The sequence below is a fragment of the Panthera onca genome, chromosome D3, assembly GCF_046562875.1.
Source record: "Panthera onca isolate mPanOnc1 chromosome D3, mPanOnc1 haplotype 2, whole genome shotgun sequence".
NCBI classification, from domain to species: Eukaryota; Metazoa; Chordata; class Mammalia; order Carnivora; family Felidae; genus Panthera; species Panthera onca.
Genome location: NC_138350.1, coordinates 63,203,189 through 63,220,806, shown reverse-complemented (window position 1 = coordinate 63,220,806; position 17,618 = coordinate 63,203,189).

Genomic DNA, 17,618 nt, shown 5'->3' with positions numbered 1-17,618 from the left:
AGAGAGAGAGAGAGAGAATATCTTAATCAGGTTCCATGCTCAGTGCAGAGACCTATGTGGAGCTCGATCCCATGACCTTGGATCATGACAAGAGTCAGACACTTAACCAACTGAGTTACTTAGGTGCCCCTACATTACTTTTTATTATAAAACTAAATATGCACTAGAATGAATTGCAGTATTCTTTTATCTGAACTTATAATAGCCAAAATCAAATTTACAAATCAATTGCAAAAAAAAACCCCACAAATCCCACAAAATCAATGAATTTCATTTAAAGGGCATTAATTTAATGAAATAGATGGTATTTAGCTGACACTAAAACTTTACCTACTCTGTGCATATAGGCTGATTGCTGTCCTGTGGGGTCTTTTCAGTCTGACTGCCTTACTGTTATAGTCTGTGATAACTCAGTTTTCCTGTTTCTCCTATTTTGTTTCTGTCTTCCAATTACTTACCTTCATACTGGTGCACTTTTGGACTTTCTTCCAGACAAAGCTCAACAACTATCATTTGTTCATTTCTCCTAAGTCAGGTCAACTCAAGTAGTATACTTGGCATGATCGCCATTATAATCACAAATCAAAAGTAGGCACAAATCCCAGATGTAGTGCTCACCCAGGTAATGCATAATATGCTTGTGTTAATTTTGTAAGCATATATTATTATCAAAATAGAGACCAAATCTTAAAATATTGTCATAGAAAATTCAGAAACATTTGAAGACATTTGTGTAGCAGCCACAAGGAAAATTGTTGCCCTGTGCTAATGGGCCTCCCCCCGTAGCTTTGTGTGGACTTTGGACAATCATACATATGATTTAAGGTAGTGTCTTTGTATTTGTTGCCCGGATGCGAACCAGAGTCCTTTAGAAAACACTTTTGGCTATCTGATTAGAAATAGCTGATTTGTTTATTTCTCTAGGTTGTCACCTAAGCACACAGAGTGGTTAATGATCTATATAACTTTATTTGAAAAGGGAAATCTGTGAGAAAATGGACAATTAAGTGTTGAAGAGGTGAGAAGGGAATCCTTGGGGTATGTGAGAAAGAGGATTCCAAAATAGAGAGGGATGATTCAAAATAATGCAAAACCTCCACAAATAGCTTTGATCTGTGTTACCATAATAGTCTGTGGGTGTTCCTGTGCTGATCAGTTCTGCGAACATTTCCTACAGGTTGCACTGTATATGCAGCTCAGCAAAGAGGGCATTCACTGATTCTGCACAGACAGACTGTACCAAGTGTCAAGGTAATTTAACTTGGAACCCAATAGACTGGGGTGGCTCTAATGTCTTTGTAACCTATGTAAGCAAACCAAAACCTGAGCCAGGGTCAATGTACTTCATTCTAAGGAAATGACAGTTAAGAACAACGAATTACAAACAGCCAATTAGACTTTGCCAAATAAAGTACAACTTAAGCTATAACCAATTAAATAATTTGTTTGCTTTATTTCTGTATCAAAACCTCTCCTCTAGTCTCCTTGGCATCCCTCTTGTTCTGCCCCATCCCAAAGTGCATTCTCCAAATAGCAGCGAGAGTGTTTTTTAAACTCCTGCGTCACTGTTTAGAAACTTCCAGCAACTTCCATCATACTTAATTCCCATCACCAGGGACAGGACATTTGCCATCCCTTCTTGTGGAATCCTCTTCCCCAGATTTTTATGCAACTGCCTATTTCTCATCACTCAGGTCAGTTTCAGGGACTCAACTTCTCATCACCCAGCTCAGCTCAGCAATTCCCTTGACCTATCTTGCCACTCTGCACCTTATTACCCCATCTTATTTTCTTTCTAACAGTTAACAATATCTGAATTAAATAAATATTATTGTTTAGAACTAAAGTGTTTATTATCATTCTCCCCTATTTAAAATATCACTTTCTCAAAGGCAGGCATTTTATCTGTCTTGTTCACTGCAATGTTTTCAGTCTATAGAACAGTGTTAGGTACATAAATGATATACAACAACAATGTGTTTCCTGACTGCTGTGAATTTTATTTTACTTCACTCGTCCCCGTCCTATCTCCCCTCTGGCAATCACGTTTGTTCTCCATAATCAAGAGTGTGTTTTTGTCTGTCTCTTGTTTTTCTGTTTGTTTTGTTTCTTAAATTCCACATATGAGGGGCGCCTGGGTGGCGCAGTCGGTTAAGCGTCCGACTTCAGCCAGGTCACGATCTCGCGGTCCGTGAGTTCGAGCCCCGCGTCAGGCTCTGGGCTGATGGCCCGGAGCCTGGAGCCTGTTTCCGATTCTGTGTCTCCCTCTCTCTCTGCCCCTCCCCCGTTCATGCTGTGTCTCTCTCTGTCCCAAAAATAAATAAAAAACGTTGAAAAAAAAATTTAAAAAAAAAAAAAAAATTCCACATATGAGTGAAATCATATGGCATTTGTCTTCCCCTGACCTATTTCACTTAACATTATAACCTCATGTCCAGCCATGTTGTTGCAAGATGGCAAGATCTCATTCTTTTATGTGGCTGTGTAAATACTTTTATGTGGCTGTATATATATATGCATATACAAGCATACACATAAATATATACATATATACATATGTATTTATACATATATATACATATGTATTTATACATATATATACATATGTATTTATACATATATATACATATGTATTTATACATATATATACATATATACATATATATACATATATATGTATACACACACACTTTTTTTTAACTTTATTTTTTATTTTTTAAAATTTACATCCAAATTAGTTAGTATATAGTGAAAGAATGATTTCAGTAGATTCCTTAATGCCCCTTACCCATTTAGCCCATCCCCCCCCCACAACCCCTCCAGCAACCCTGTTTGTTCTCCATATTTATGAGTCTCTTTTGTTTTGTTCCCCTCCCTGTTTTTATATTTTTGTTTCCCTTCCCTTATGTTCATCTGTTTTATCTCTTAAAGTCCTCATATGAATGAAGTCATATGATTTTTGTTGTTCTCTAATTTTACTTAGCATAATATCCTCCAGTTCCATCCACGTAGTTGCAAATGGCAAGATTTCATTCTTTTTGATTGCTGAGTAATAATACATTGTGTGTGTGTGTGTGTGTGTGTGTGTGTGTGTGTGTGTGTGTATACCACATTTTATTTATCCATTCATCCATCGATGGGCATTTGGGCTCTTTCCATACTTTGGCTATTGTTGATAGTGCTGCTATAAACATGGGGGTGCATGTGTCCTTCGAAACAGCACACCTGTATCCCTTGGATAAATGCCTAGTAGTGCAATTGCTGGGTTGCAGGGTAGTTCTATTTTTAGTTTTTTGAGAAACCTCCATACTGTTTTCCAAAGTGGCTGCACCAGCATGCATTCCCACCAACAATGCAAAGGAGATCCTCTTTCTCCGCATCCTCGCCAACATCTGTTGTTGCCTGAGTTGTTAATGTTAGCCATTCTGACAGGTGTAAGGTGGTATCTCATTGTGGTTTTGATTTGTATTTCCCTGATGATGAGTGATGTTGAGCATATTCATGTCTTTTGCCCATTTCTTCACTGGATTATTTGTTTTGGGGGTGTTGAGTTTAATAAGTTCTTTATAGAGTTTGGATACTAACCCTTTATCTGATACATCATTTGCAAACATCTTCTCCCGTTCTGTCGGTTGCCTTTTAGTTTTGCTGATTGTTTCCTTCGCTGTGCAGAAGGTTTTGATTTTGATGAGGTCCCAGTAGTTCATTTTTGTTTTTGTTTTCCTTGCCTCCAGAGACGTGTTGAGTAAGAAGCTGCGGCCAAGACCAAATCCTCGAGGATTTTGATGGCTTCCTGTCTTGCATTGAGGTCTTTCATCCACTTTGAGTTTATTTTTGTGTATGGTGTAAGAAAGTGGTCCAGGTTCATTCTTCTGCATGTCGCTGTCCAGTTTTCCCAGCACCACTTGCTGAAGAGACTGTCTTTATTCCATTGGATATTCTTTCCTGCTTTGTCAAAGATTAGTTGCCCATACGTTTGTGGGTCCATTTCTGGGTTCTCTATTCTATTCCATTGATCTGAGTGTCTGTTCTTCTGCCAGTACCGTTCTGTCTTGATGTTTACAACTTTTTAGTATAGCTTGAAGTCTGGGATTGTGATGCCTCCTGCTTTGGTTTTCTTTTTCAAGATTGCTTTGGCTATTTGGGGTCTTTTCTGGTTACATACAAATTTTAGGATTATTTGTTCTAGCTCTGTGAAGAATGCTGGTATTACCTTGATAGGGATCGCGTTGAATATGTAGATTGCTTTGGGTAGTATCGACATTTTAACAATATTTGTTCTTCCTATCCAGGAGCATGGAACCTTTTTCCATTTCTTTGTGTCTTCTTCAGTTTCTTTCATTAGCTTTCTATAGTTTTCAGTGTATAGATTTTTCACCTCTTTGGTTAGATTTATTCCTAGGTATATTATGGTTTTTGGTGCAACTGTAAATGGGATCGATTCCTTGATTTCTCTTTCAGTCGCTTCATTGTTGGTGTATAGGAATGCAACCGATTTCTGTGCATTGATTTTATATCCTACAACTTTGCTGAATTCATGAATAAGTTCTAGCAGTTTTTTGGTGGAATCTTTTGGGTTTTCCATATAGAGTATCATGTTGTCTGCGAAGAGTGAAAGTTTGACCTCCTCCTGGCCGATTTGGATGCCTTTTATTTCTTTGTGTTGTCTGATTGCAGAAGCTAAGACTTCCAATACTATGTTGAATATCAGTGGCGAGAGTGGATATCCCTGTCTTGTTCCTGACCTTAGGGGGAAAGCTCTCAGTTTTTCCCCATCGAGGATGATATTAGCGTTAGGTCGCTCAAATATGGCTTTTATCATCTCGAGGTATGATCCTTCTATCCCTACTTTCTTAAGGGTTTTTATCAAGAAAGGATGCTGTATTTTGTCAAATACGTTCTCTGCATGTATTGAGAGGATCATATGGTTCTTGTCCTTTCTTTTATTGACGTGATGAATCACGTTGTTTTGCGGATATTGAAGCAGCCCTGTATCCCAGGTATAAATCCCACTTGGTCGTGGTGAATAATTTTTTTAATGTATTGTTGGATCCGGCTGGCTAATATCTTGTTGAGGGTTTTTGCATCCATGTTCATCAGGGAAATTGGTCTATAGCTCTCCTTTTTAGTGGGGTCTCTGTCTGGTTTTGGAATCAGGGTAATCCTGGCTTCATAGAGTTTGGAAGTTTTCCTTCCATTTCTATTTTTTGGAACGGTTTCAAGAGAATAGGTGTTAACTCTTCCTCAAATGTTAGGTAGAATTCCCCTGGAAAGGCATCTGGCCCTGGACTATTGTTTTTTGGAAGATTTTTGATTACTAATTTGATTTCCTTACTGGTTATGGGTCTGTTCAAATTTTCTATTTCTTCCTGTTTCAGTTTTGGTAGTGTATATGTTTCTAGGAATTTGTCCATTTCTTCCAGATTGCCCATTTTATTGGCATATAATTGCTCATAATATTCTCTTACTGTTTTTATTTCTGTTGTGTTGGTTGTGATTTCTCCTCTTTCATTCTTGATTTTACTTATTTGGGTCCTTTCCTTTTTCTTCTTGATCAAACTGGCTAGTGGTTTATCAATTTTGTTAATTCTTTCAAAAAACCAGCTTCTGGTTTCATTGATCTATTCTACTGTTTTTTTGGTTTTGGTAGCATTAATTTCTGCTCTAATCTTTATTATTTCCTGTCTTCTGCTGGTTCGGGGTTTTATTTGCTGTTCTTTTTTCAGCTCCTTAAGGCGTAAGGTTAGGTTGTGTATCTGGGATCTTTCTTCCCTTTTTAGGGAGGCCTGGATTACTATATACTTTCCTCTTATGACCGCCTTTGCTGTGTCCCAGAGGTTGTGGGTTGTGGTGCTATCATTTTCATTGGCTTCCATATACTTTTTAATTTCCTCTTTAACTTCTTGGTTAGCCCATTCATTCTTTAGTAGGATGTTCTTCAGTCTCCAAGTATTTGTTCCTTTTCCAAATTTTTTCTTGTGGTTGATTTCGAGTTTCATAGCATTGTGGTCTGAAAATATGCACGGTATGATCTCAATCTTTTTGTACTTGCTGAGGGCTGATTTATGTCCAAGTATGTAGTCTATTCTGGAGAACATTCCATGTGCACTGAAGAAGGATGTATATTTTGCTGCTTTAGGATGAAATGTTCTGAATATATCTGTTAAGTCCATCTGGCCCAGTGTGTCATTCAAAGCCATTATTTCCTTGTTGATTTTTTGATTAGATGATCTGTTCATTGCTGTGAGTGGGATGTTGAAGTCTCCTACTATTATGGTATTACTATCAATGAGTTTCTTTATGTTTGTGATTAAATGATTTATACATTTGGGTGCTTTCACATTTGGTGCATAAATGTTTACAATTGTTAGGTCTTATTGGTGGATAGACCCCTTAATTATGAAATGATGACCTTCTTCATTTCTTAATAGTCTTTATTTTAAAGTCTGGATTGTCTGATATGGCTACTCCAGGTTCTTTTGTTGACCATTAGCATGATAGATGTTTCTCCATCTCCTTACTTTCGATCTGAAGGTGTCTTTAGGTCTAAAGTGGGTCTCTTGTAAATAGCATGTAGATAGATCTTGTTTTCTTATCCATTCTGTTACCGTATGTCTTTTGATTGGAGCATTGAGCCCATTGACATTTCAAGTGAGTACTAAAAGATAAGAATTTATTGCCATTATGTTGCTTGTATATTTGGAGTTTCTGGTGGTGTTCTCTGGTCCTTTCTAATCTTTTGTTGTTTTTTTATTTATATATTTATATAAATATATATTTATATAAATATATAAATATTTATATTTATATATATATATAAATATTTTTTTTCATCTTTTGTCCCCTCAGAGAGTCCCCCTTAATATTTCTTGCAGGGCTGGTTTAGTGGTCACAAACTTCTTTAATTTTTGTTTGTCTGGGAAACTTTTTATCTCTCCTTCTATTTTGAATGGTAGCCTTGCTGGATAAAGAATTCTTGGCTGCATATTTTTCTGATTCAGCACACTGAATATATCCTGCCACTGCTTTCTGACCTGGCAGGTTTCTGTGGATAGGTATGCTGCAAACCTGATCTGTCTTCCCTTGTAGGTTAGGGACTTTTTTTCCCTTGCTGCTTTCATGATTCTCTCCTTGCCTGAGTATTTTGTGAATTTGACTATGATATGCCTTGTTGATGGTTGATTTTTGTTCAATCTAATGGGAGTCCTCTGTGCTTCCTGGATTTTGATGTTTGTGTCTTTCTCCAGGTTAAGAAGGTTTTCTGCTATGATTTGCTCACATAACCCTTCTACCCCTATTTCTCTCTTGTCCTCCTCTGGGACCCCTATGATTCTGATGTTGATCCTTTTTAGTGAGTCACTGATTTCTCTAATTCTTTTTTTTTTTTTTTTTTTTAATTTTTTTTTTCAACGTTTTTTATTTATTTTTGGGAGAGAGACAGAGCATGAACGGGGGAGGGGCAGAGAGAGAGAGGGAGACACAGAATCGGAAGCAGGCTCCAGGCTCCGAGCCATCAGCCCAGAGCCTGACGCGGGGCTCGAACTCACGGACCGTGAGATCGTGACCTGGCTGAAGTCGGACGCTTAACCGACTGCGCCACCCAGGCGCCCCATGATTTCTCTAATTCTTAAATCGTGCTCTTTTGCCTTAATCTCCCTCTTTTTCTCTGCTTTGTTATTCTGTTATAGCATTTTTAATTTCATTCTGGCTATTTTTTACTTCTTTTATCTCTGCAGAAAGGGATTCTAATCTATTTTCGACTCCAGCTAGTATTCTTCTTATTGTGATTCTAAATTCGGCTTCAGACATCTTGCTTGTGTCTGTGTTGGTTAAATCCCTGGCTGTCATTTCTTCGTGCTCTTTCTTTTGGGGTGAATTCCTCCGTTTTGTCATTTTGAAGGGAGAAAAGGAATTAATGAGGTAGAAAAATTGAAATTAAAAAATTACAATTAAAAAAATATTAAAATTAAAAATACACCCACACAAAAACCGAATAGATGATTCTAGATCCTAGGTGTGTTTTGGTCTGGGTGTAGAAAGTGGTTTGACAGATTAGAGAAACAATCAAAAAAGAAAAAAAAGGGGGGGAGAGAAAAAAAAAGGAAATCGTTTGAGAATTTGAAAAAATGAATAGAGTAGACTAAAATACACAAAAGTAGAGAATATAGTAGAAAAAGTTATAGAAAAATATTTTAATAAAATTAAAAAGAAATATGATTTTTTTCATTTTCTGTATTTAAGAAAAAAGAAAAGAAATGAAAAAAAGAAACAAGATAAAAAAGAAAAAAGGAAAAGACAAAATATCATTTGAAAATTTGAAAAAGTGAATACACTGTAGTAGACTGAAATAAAATGATGGGAGTAAGATAGAATTTGAAAAAAATTATGTAAAAGCAAAAAGTATAGTAAAAAAAAATAAGTAAAAATATCTTTGAAAGAAATTGAAAGCAGAAATGAAGTTTTTCTCTTTCTGCATTCAAGAAAAAGAAAATAAATGAAAAAGAGATAAAAAGAAAAAGAAAAAAAGGAAATTAAAAATTTGATAAGGTGAGTACACTGAAGTAGACTAAAATCAAATGATGGAAGTAACGTAGAATTTGAAAAAATTTACACAAAAGTAAAAAATATAGTAATAAAAATTAAAGAGATATTTTTAATAAAAATTGAAAATAAAAATGAGTTTTTTCTTTCTGTATTCAAGAAAAACAAAAGAATTGTAAATGAGAAAAAGGAGAAAGAGAGAAAAAAATTGAATAGATGAACCTGCTAACAGATTGAAGTAACACTGAAATTGCTTTGTTTTCCCCTAGAGGTCAGTCCATGTAGCTCTTTATAATCCCATCGATTAAGCCGGCAGTGAGGTTTATGTTCTTGAAGAGCGAAGTTGGCCCAGTTGGGCAGGGCTCAGTGTAACAGCTCTGCTCTCCCCTAGATGGCGCTTCTAGCCTACTGGGGTGGATTGTTGCAGTGCTCGTGGGTGCGTGCACATGCGCCGGAGGGGTGAAAAATGGCGCAACCCAGCCACCTAGTTGTTCTCCTGGATCAGCAGTCATAAACCGGTCCTCCGTCTTCAGCTCTCGTCCACTCCCTGCTTTTCCACTCTCCGTGACCAGGCCCCAGGCAGTACCTCTCTCTCACGTTTTGTCTCAGATACAGCTTTTTTTCCCGGTCCCTTACTTCCGAAGGACTGCGGCTTTGACTCTCTCCGCCCCTCTGTGGGAGGGTCTCACCGAGCGTTGGCTGAATTTTGGCTGCACCCAGGAATGCCCGCTGGATCCTGCTGTTGCTGGTGCCCCGAGACTGCAGCCATGTGCCAACCCACCCCCCAAAAAAATCGTGAGACAGTGTAGCCTCAGCGTTTCAGGGACCATGGAAAATCGCAACACACGTCTGACACTAGGCTTCAACCTCAACAACCTTGCCCCAGCACCAGCGAATGTGGCTGCCTTCCAGGGTGTGCTGGGACCAGGTGGCTTCAACAGTCTCTACCAAATGTCCTTCCAGCAGTGGAACTGCTTTTCCCCATGTGCCCCGAGAACCTCCCGGACCCCACTCTGTTCCTGGGGATTCACCTTTCCCACCAGAGCACCGCCAGGTATGGAGCTGCAGAGTTGCAGCCTTTGCGCTCCCCTTGTTTACAGTATTAATGGAATTTAAACCCTCTCCTTTCTCGTTTCTCCCTTTTTAGTTTAGTCCCTGCGGCTGTTTCCAATTTTCCACTTTCTCTCCAGCTGCTTTTGGGGAGGGGTGCTTTCCCCTTATGCTCCCCCTCCCCAGTCTCCATCCTCTCTCGCCCGCAAAAGTGGTTCCCTACCTTTTGGGGCTTCTTGCTCCCCAGGTTCAGCTCTTTGTGTGGCATACCTGCTGAATTCTGTGGTTCAGGTTGTGCAGATTGTTGTGTTAATCTTACAACCGGTTTTCTAGGTGTGTAGGATGGTTTACTGTTGGTCCGGCTGTATTTCACAGGCATGAGACACACAAAAAGCTTCCATGCTGTTCTGCCATCTTGGCTCCTCCCCGCACCATATCTTCTTTATCCATTCATCCATTGATGGACATTTCAGTTGCTTCCGTATCTTGGCCGTTATAACTAATGCTGCAGTAAATATAAGAGTGCCTATATTTTTTTCAAATGAATGTTTTTGTTTTTATTGGGTAAACTCCTAGTATTGGAATTAATGGATCATATGGTAATTCTATTTTTAGTTTTTTGAGGAACCTCTATACTGTTTTCCACAGTGGCTGTACCAATTTGCATTTCTACTGATAAAGCACAAAGGTTCCTTTTTCTCCACATTCTTGCCAACACGTTATTTCTTATCTTTTTTTTTTTTTTTTTTTTAGCCATTCTTAAAAGTGTAAGGTAGTATCTCAATGTGGTTTTTATTTGCATTTGTCTGGTGGTTAGTGATGTTGGGCATCTTTTCCTGTGTCTGTTGGCCATCTGGATGTCTTTGAAAAATACCAATTCAGGCCCTGTGTTGTGACTTTGTCATGAAAATAAATACAAGTCTACTGATATTGCCATGAATAGAAAATGATGGATATTATAGCTAGAATAAGGAAACTCTAAGATCAATTAGGAGAAAAGTTATTTACAGCTAATTAAGCTGATACTCTGAGGAGTAAACTAGTAAGTGAGAAAGCTGTGTCTGGAATTCAGGACAACTGAATGTAACTCTGGTGTTATCTATTTTTTTGTTTCATTTTTAATACTGGTCATTATGAATGTGGGCAGAAGAGATTTATAATTAGCCATAAACTACTTATATAACCATGTATTTGTTTGTGTTCAGGATATGTGTGAGAGACAAAAGAACTTTGAGACATAAACACAGCTGACAAGGAGGCTAGTGTCTATATAGAAGGATAAACATTTTCTTTAGTCATTTATTTCAGAAAATTTAAAAAATACATGTCTTAAGCATCTAAACAGTCACAGACTGCAAATATGAAGAACCAAAATTTGTAGATACATGACTATAAGCTGGAAGGGAGATGTTGGAAAAGGGCCCATTCTTGAGATCTCAGAGGGAGAGACGATTTCCACCCAGAGAGAGAAAGGGCAGAAAGAACAAAAGCAAAAGTGGACAGAACACAACAGAGGATCCTAGACATTAATATATTGAATTGTTTGTTTTTAGGTGGAATTGAGAAACAAAATTAAAAAAAAAAAAAAAAAAACCACTTACCCATCCATTTGTTTTAATTGGAAAACTCCAGGGATGGAAATACAAATGTTTGGAATAAGATAAATGGATAGGATGGAAGGTTAAGAAGCAAATGCAGTATCTTACCTTTGGGATTTCCAAGGAAGGTTCCAAGTGAATTGGACTTTGGAAAACATGATCAATATAGAGGGGATTAAAAGAAGATAATAGTAAATTAGGAAGAGCAAAAGGATTCAGGAAATCATACTTAAATTTAGACATAAGAATAATGAGGAGAGGGATGCAGTCGGTTAAGCATCTGACTGTTGATTTCAGCTCAAGTCTTAATCTCTTGGTTCATGAGAACAAGCCCCCTGTTGGGCTCTTCACTGACAGTGCAGAGCATGCTTGGGATTCTGTCTCCCTCTCTCTCTGCCCTGCCCCTCCCACACACTCACACTCTCTCTGAAAATAAAAAACTAAACTTAAAAAAAAAGAATAATGAGGATAAATGAGAAAGAAACCAATTCTATAAAGAAAGCTATGTTTCATAACTGAAACATGTACAAGCACGTGGTGGGGTCAGATGCCCTGTGGCAGAACCACCTTTTTGGGCTAGGAAAACTCTGTAATGGAGTTTTGTTCAACTACAGAAAGAGAAAGGAAGCAAGAAGAGCAGAGTGAGGCACAGAATATCACAGAATTAATAAAAAGACAGGAAGAAGAGAGGAGGAATAAAGGAACAAAAAGAAAACAAAAGAAGTTGACATTATGAAAGAGCACAGGAAACACTTAATTTCTATAATCTGGCATATAAAGTTAGCCCATGTGCACGGATTCCTTGGAGGAGCCTGGCATCATCAGTTACCATGTAGACAATTCTATTGACGGCTGCTTTATTTTCCAAATCTAATAATGAAGTCAGTAGCCTTCAAAGCCTGGAAATAAGTGTCTCTGTGCCTCCTCAGGAATCACTTTGATTGGCAAATAGCTGTAACTGCATCATTACCATTTAATGTCTCGGGTAGTTCCAATGGTACCTGGAAGATTAATAAAGAGGTGTCAGTTTTATTCATATCTTTTAATTGCTCCTATTTGCATTTCTTTTGTTATCCTGTAGGCAAAATTGTAACACTTGGCTAGGCATACAGTGGATAAAGGAGATATAACAGTCCAGACTAAAATACTCTCCTAAGTACCCATTACAATGGATAGCTATGAGCAACGGTATAACTTTGCAATAAAACCTATTTACTGCTAAAAATTAAAATTGCTTTTAACAGCTTTATTGCATGCAAACAATTAAAATAATTATTTCAAGTTGTAGCTGCTGTTCTGGTATGTCTGGCTAAGAAGTGAAGTAAAAGGGAAAAAAATAAAATAAAGGGAAGGAAAAACAAAAGGGTAAATCCCACTAGCAAATGCAAGAACTTTGTGAAATCAGAGAATTTAGGACCTAGCATCTCCCTCTTTCCTCTAAATCATTCACTATTCATGTAAGTTGTAGAAATTTTCCTATATACACGTCAGTGTTTTTAAGAGAAATAAAATAATGCATCCTGCACTATAAGGCTTCTGGCAACATTTTGAACATTTGATTTTTATAGGATGTGAGAAATACCTCTTTACAGAACCCCTAAGCAGCCTCTTCACTTTGATTTAAAAGTATTTTTTCAACTCAGACATCCATGCCATGATAGGTAAAATCATTTTAAAGGGATCCAAGAAATTGGAAATCTCACTATCTCCAGTATTTTATTTGACCACATACTTTTGGGCATTAGTTTCAGGTAAACAATTGTGTATTCTGCAAATCCAATAAGAAATTGCAGATGACTTCTGTCTGTCCAAGATATGCACACATATATCAGTCAGGTAAAACCATATGAGTTCCAATTCAGTCCACATTCCATTCTTTCTCCGTGTTTATTAGCATGCATGGTTTAATAACCTGAGAGACAAGAATAACCTGAGAAGACAAGACTGACACAAAAATCAGATGTTATTCCCAAACCAGTACTGGGTAGCTCATTCTATAATCCATGATCATTTATTTATTCATCACACATATACCAAGTATCTGTTATATGTTGGCATTCAGTTCTCATGTAGAATGAAAAAGTGAATTCAAGGCACAGCCCCTGACCTTGAGAAGCCCACAGTATATAGTCGGAAAAATTGACACATAAAGAAGTTATTGCAATGTCATCAGTCCTCAAGGAAAGATGTGAACAAAATATATAGTGTTTCCTTAATTACATCAGGTAAGAAATTTTTCTTCCCAACTATATAATTTAAAACTATGTTTCTTGGCTGTAAAGATGAATAATAGTATGCATTTTGAAGAGTTGTTTGGAAAATAATAATAACTGTCATTTATTGTGTCTGCTGTTTCAGAATCCATGTGCATTACAAAAAAAATATTTACAGAGATGGGAAGGCAGATTAGGTTGTGGTAGGAGCTCAGACTCTGCTATCAAATCACCTGGGTTTGAGTCTTGTCTCTATTACTTACTGGCTATGTGACCCCAGTCAAGCCAGTTTCCACCTTTGAAAAGCATGAATAATATTAGTACTTATTTCATAGCATTGTTATGGAGACTAAATTCATTAGTCCAGGTACAGTTCCTGACACAGAGAAAAAAACATTTTATGGGTGTTAGCTTGTAATTACCTCTGTTAGCTTCACAGAAAGCCTGTGAAATAAGGGATATCCTTTCTTTTTGGCAGATTGACAACTGTGGTTTAAAGAGTTAAGAAATGTTGTGTTGGCTGTCCCAGGCACAGAACTAAGAGCAGAAATTCAAATTCAAGTTTATCTAACCCTGAAGATAGTGTAATAAGCCTGGATTTCTCTTCCAAACTTTCATCTATCCCTCCAACCTTACTTAGGCTCTGTGTTGGTGCAATTCCCATTTGGCTTTGAAAATTATTTAGTTATTTCTCCAGTACCCAATATTATGCCAGTCTTTGGTGTCTGCCTTTTGATGAGCAGGAGTTTTTAATTTCAATTTATATGAGTTTAATATCTCTTTCCTTTATGGCTTGTGCGTGTTGTGGCTCGTTTCAGGAATCATTCCTCAATCAAAATTGTAATAATCTTCTCCTATATCATCTCCCAAAAGAGTTGCCTTTTATTTTTCTCTCTTTAAAGCACCTGGACATGGTTTTTATATATGGTTTTAGATAGGGTACAGTTTCATTGCTCTTCATATAACGATCAATAGTCAATTATCTCATGACCATTTGTTAAAGAACTGATCTACCATTTTCTTACCCATCTATAACAACAGATTTATCATAAATTCAGTGTCCAAAAAATGCATGCTGAATTTATTATATTGCCCACCTGTGTACCAACATCACCCTGTCATGATTGCTTATCAGGCATTCTCCCCACCCCTATTTTTTCCAAGGATAGGCTTGGCTCTTCACAGAATTTTCTTCTCTTCCATATAAATTACAGAATTAGTTTATAAAGTTCCAATAAATATGTAAGACATGAATTTTCTTATTGGAACTGCATTGCATCTAAATATGAATGTGTGAGAATTGACATTCCCAATGTATAGACATAGTGATTTCTTAAGTATATTTAAGTATTGGCAAATAACTTTAAACAAGATTTTAGTTTTCTCTTTTAAGAATTATGCATTAAGGGCACTTGGGTCGCTCAGTCGGTTAAGTGTCCAACTCGTGATTTTGTCTCAGGTCATTATCCTAGGGTTGTGGGATTGAGCCCCATTTTAGGCTCTGCACTGAGCTTGGAGCCTTCTTGTGATTCTCTCTCTCTCCCTCTCTCCACCCATCCCCACTCACATGTGCACACTCTCTATCTCAAAATAAATAAATACATTTTAAAAAAAGAATTATGCATTATTTTAGATTAATTCTTAACTAGTTTATAATTTAATTGTATACATTGTATTTTTGAAATGTGATTTATTCTATTGTCATGTATGTGTGTATAGTGGATATACAGAGACTATTTTATATATACATATACATATACAATTGGTAAATAGATAAATATTTTGTATCCAACAACATTCTAAGCTCATTCATTCTAATGATTTGTCTATAGGTTTTGTTTGTGCATGTTTCATACAGACAAGTATATTAAACTTCTCTTTCTTTGTTTCAAACCTTATATGTTTTCTTTTCTTGCCTTACTGTGTTCACTAGGACTTTCAGTACAGTGTTGAATTGAATGATAGTGATGGGAGGGGCCACCCTGTCTTTATCATCTAATAAGGATATGTCAATACTTCATGATGTAGTGGGCTATTTGCTATAAGGTACTTTTAAAATATGTTTTTCGCATTTTTTATTTAAAAATTTTTTACGGAAAACATTTGTTAAATCCATTTTAACCTCTGTTGATTGAAAAAATTATAATGTTTTTCTGCTTTAATCTGTTAATGTGGTCTTGTTACAACCAATGCTCATATTTGGTGGGATTTGATGTGTCAACATTTTGGTGAAAAAAATTCATAGTAATTTATTGAGTGAGATTAGGACTGTGGTTTTCCTTTCTTAAATTTCTTTGTCAGATTTTGATATCCCTGTTAGAGTAACCTCATGAAAATTGAGATGGGGAAGTGTTCCCTCTACTTTTTTAATCCAGGCCTGTTGGTAGAAGATTTATAATTTGTTCCCTGCGTATTCAGTGTAATTTAGCAGAATAACTCTCTGTGTCTAGTATTTTAGGAATTTTAGGAAATTTTAAGTTTCTCTTTCAACTTTTAAAAGATTATGTGACCTCTTAGGTTTTGTATTTCTTTTTGGTTTCATTTTGAGAAGTTAAGCTTCCAGGAATTTCATAATTTTGTAGCAACTTATTATAATATATGCCTAAAATGATTTCATAATGTCCTTTTAGTATCTTTTATTACCTATGTCATATAATATCATCATCATTCCGTGTATGTGTGTGTGTGTGTGTGCCTTCTTTCCTACTTTGCTAATATCATTGGAGTTTCATCTATGTTATTAGTCTTTTAAGAGGACCAGCTTTTGGATTTTTCAGTTTTCACTATTGGTATTCAAGCAGTCTTGCTTTGAACTATTTTGGTATACAAAAATTTCAATAGTTTAGTTAAGAAACAAGTACCCAACAACACAGTTAAAGTTTCAGTTATCACAGTATATTAGCCGGGAGTAATTTCATAATTGTGCTGCTTTTTTTTTTGTCAATCCACTAATGATTGGTCACTCAGCATCTGTTAGTTAATGAACAGGCAGCAAAGTGTGTGGTTGTGTTGCCTCCTTGCCTCCATGGTAAGCATGACATTTTCAGATACAGATAATCCAAAGGATTGACCAACAGAGATGAAAGTGCAGTAAAAAAAACAAACAAATCACTACAAGTGATATTGGAATTAGTTAGAAGGTTTGAAAGTGACAAAAGCAAAGATAGGACCAAATCTGGGCCTGCCCTGAAAAAGTTTGTTGAATTTTAAAAACAAAATAAAGTCACTTAAACATTTTACTAAGAATAGAAAGCTGTTCGTGATTGAAATAGAGCATTTCCTTTTGCTTTGGACAGAGGCTGTAATAAACAAAAATCCCAATCAGGGATGCCATTCAGACTAAAGAATTAAAGTCACCTGCCACACTGATAGAAAACCGTAATTAAAAAAAAAAACTAGAGATCATGCGATTGTTTTCCTGAATTTTGGAAGAAATATGACAAAAGCATGCAACTGAAAACACTTAACCTTCATGGCAGGAATGATCAATGAGTAATATTTACACTGTATGGCAAAAGGTTTTTATCATACGCTGCAAATATTTTGCAGAATTCAAAAAGAATATAAAGGGAGTTAGAGAAGAAGTAGCTGACTGTGAGAATATCATTGTCACTGACACATTTTGAGAGACTAGATATTCAGCTAGAGGAACTTAATGAAGGTGTTCATTATTTTTTGCCTTTTTTGTCGATTTATCCTGTTTAGTTTCTTTTCCCCCTAATTTCTTAGATTGACTGCTTAACTCGTTATATCCAACCTTTCTTATTACTAGTATGTTGATTAAAGGCAATCTAGTCTAATCCATGTTGTGATTATTTTCTTTTACACAGAAGTTTATAAGAAGATTATTGCTTAATTTGAAAATACATAGTCTTTAATTGGTCATCTCTTTGCTAACTAAATTGTATGGTGAGAAGACCATATGATCTATGTGCTATCAATCCTTTGAGATTTATTGGTATTTTCTTTATAGTATTTGGCCAAATGTGTAGCCAGTTTGTAAAATATCTTTTTTTTTTTTTTGATATTCAAAAGTAATGGTTTGTTTTTTTATGTTTATTTATTTATTTATTTAAATTTATTTTTTATTTATTTTAATTAGCATATAGAGCAACAAGGATTTCAAGAGCAGATTCCTTAATGCCCCTTACCCATTTAACCTATTCCTCCTCCCACAACCCCTCCAGTAACCCTGTTTGTTCTCCATATTTAAGTC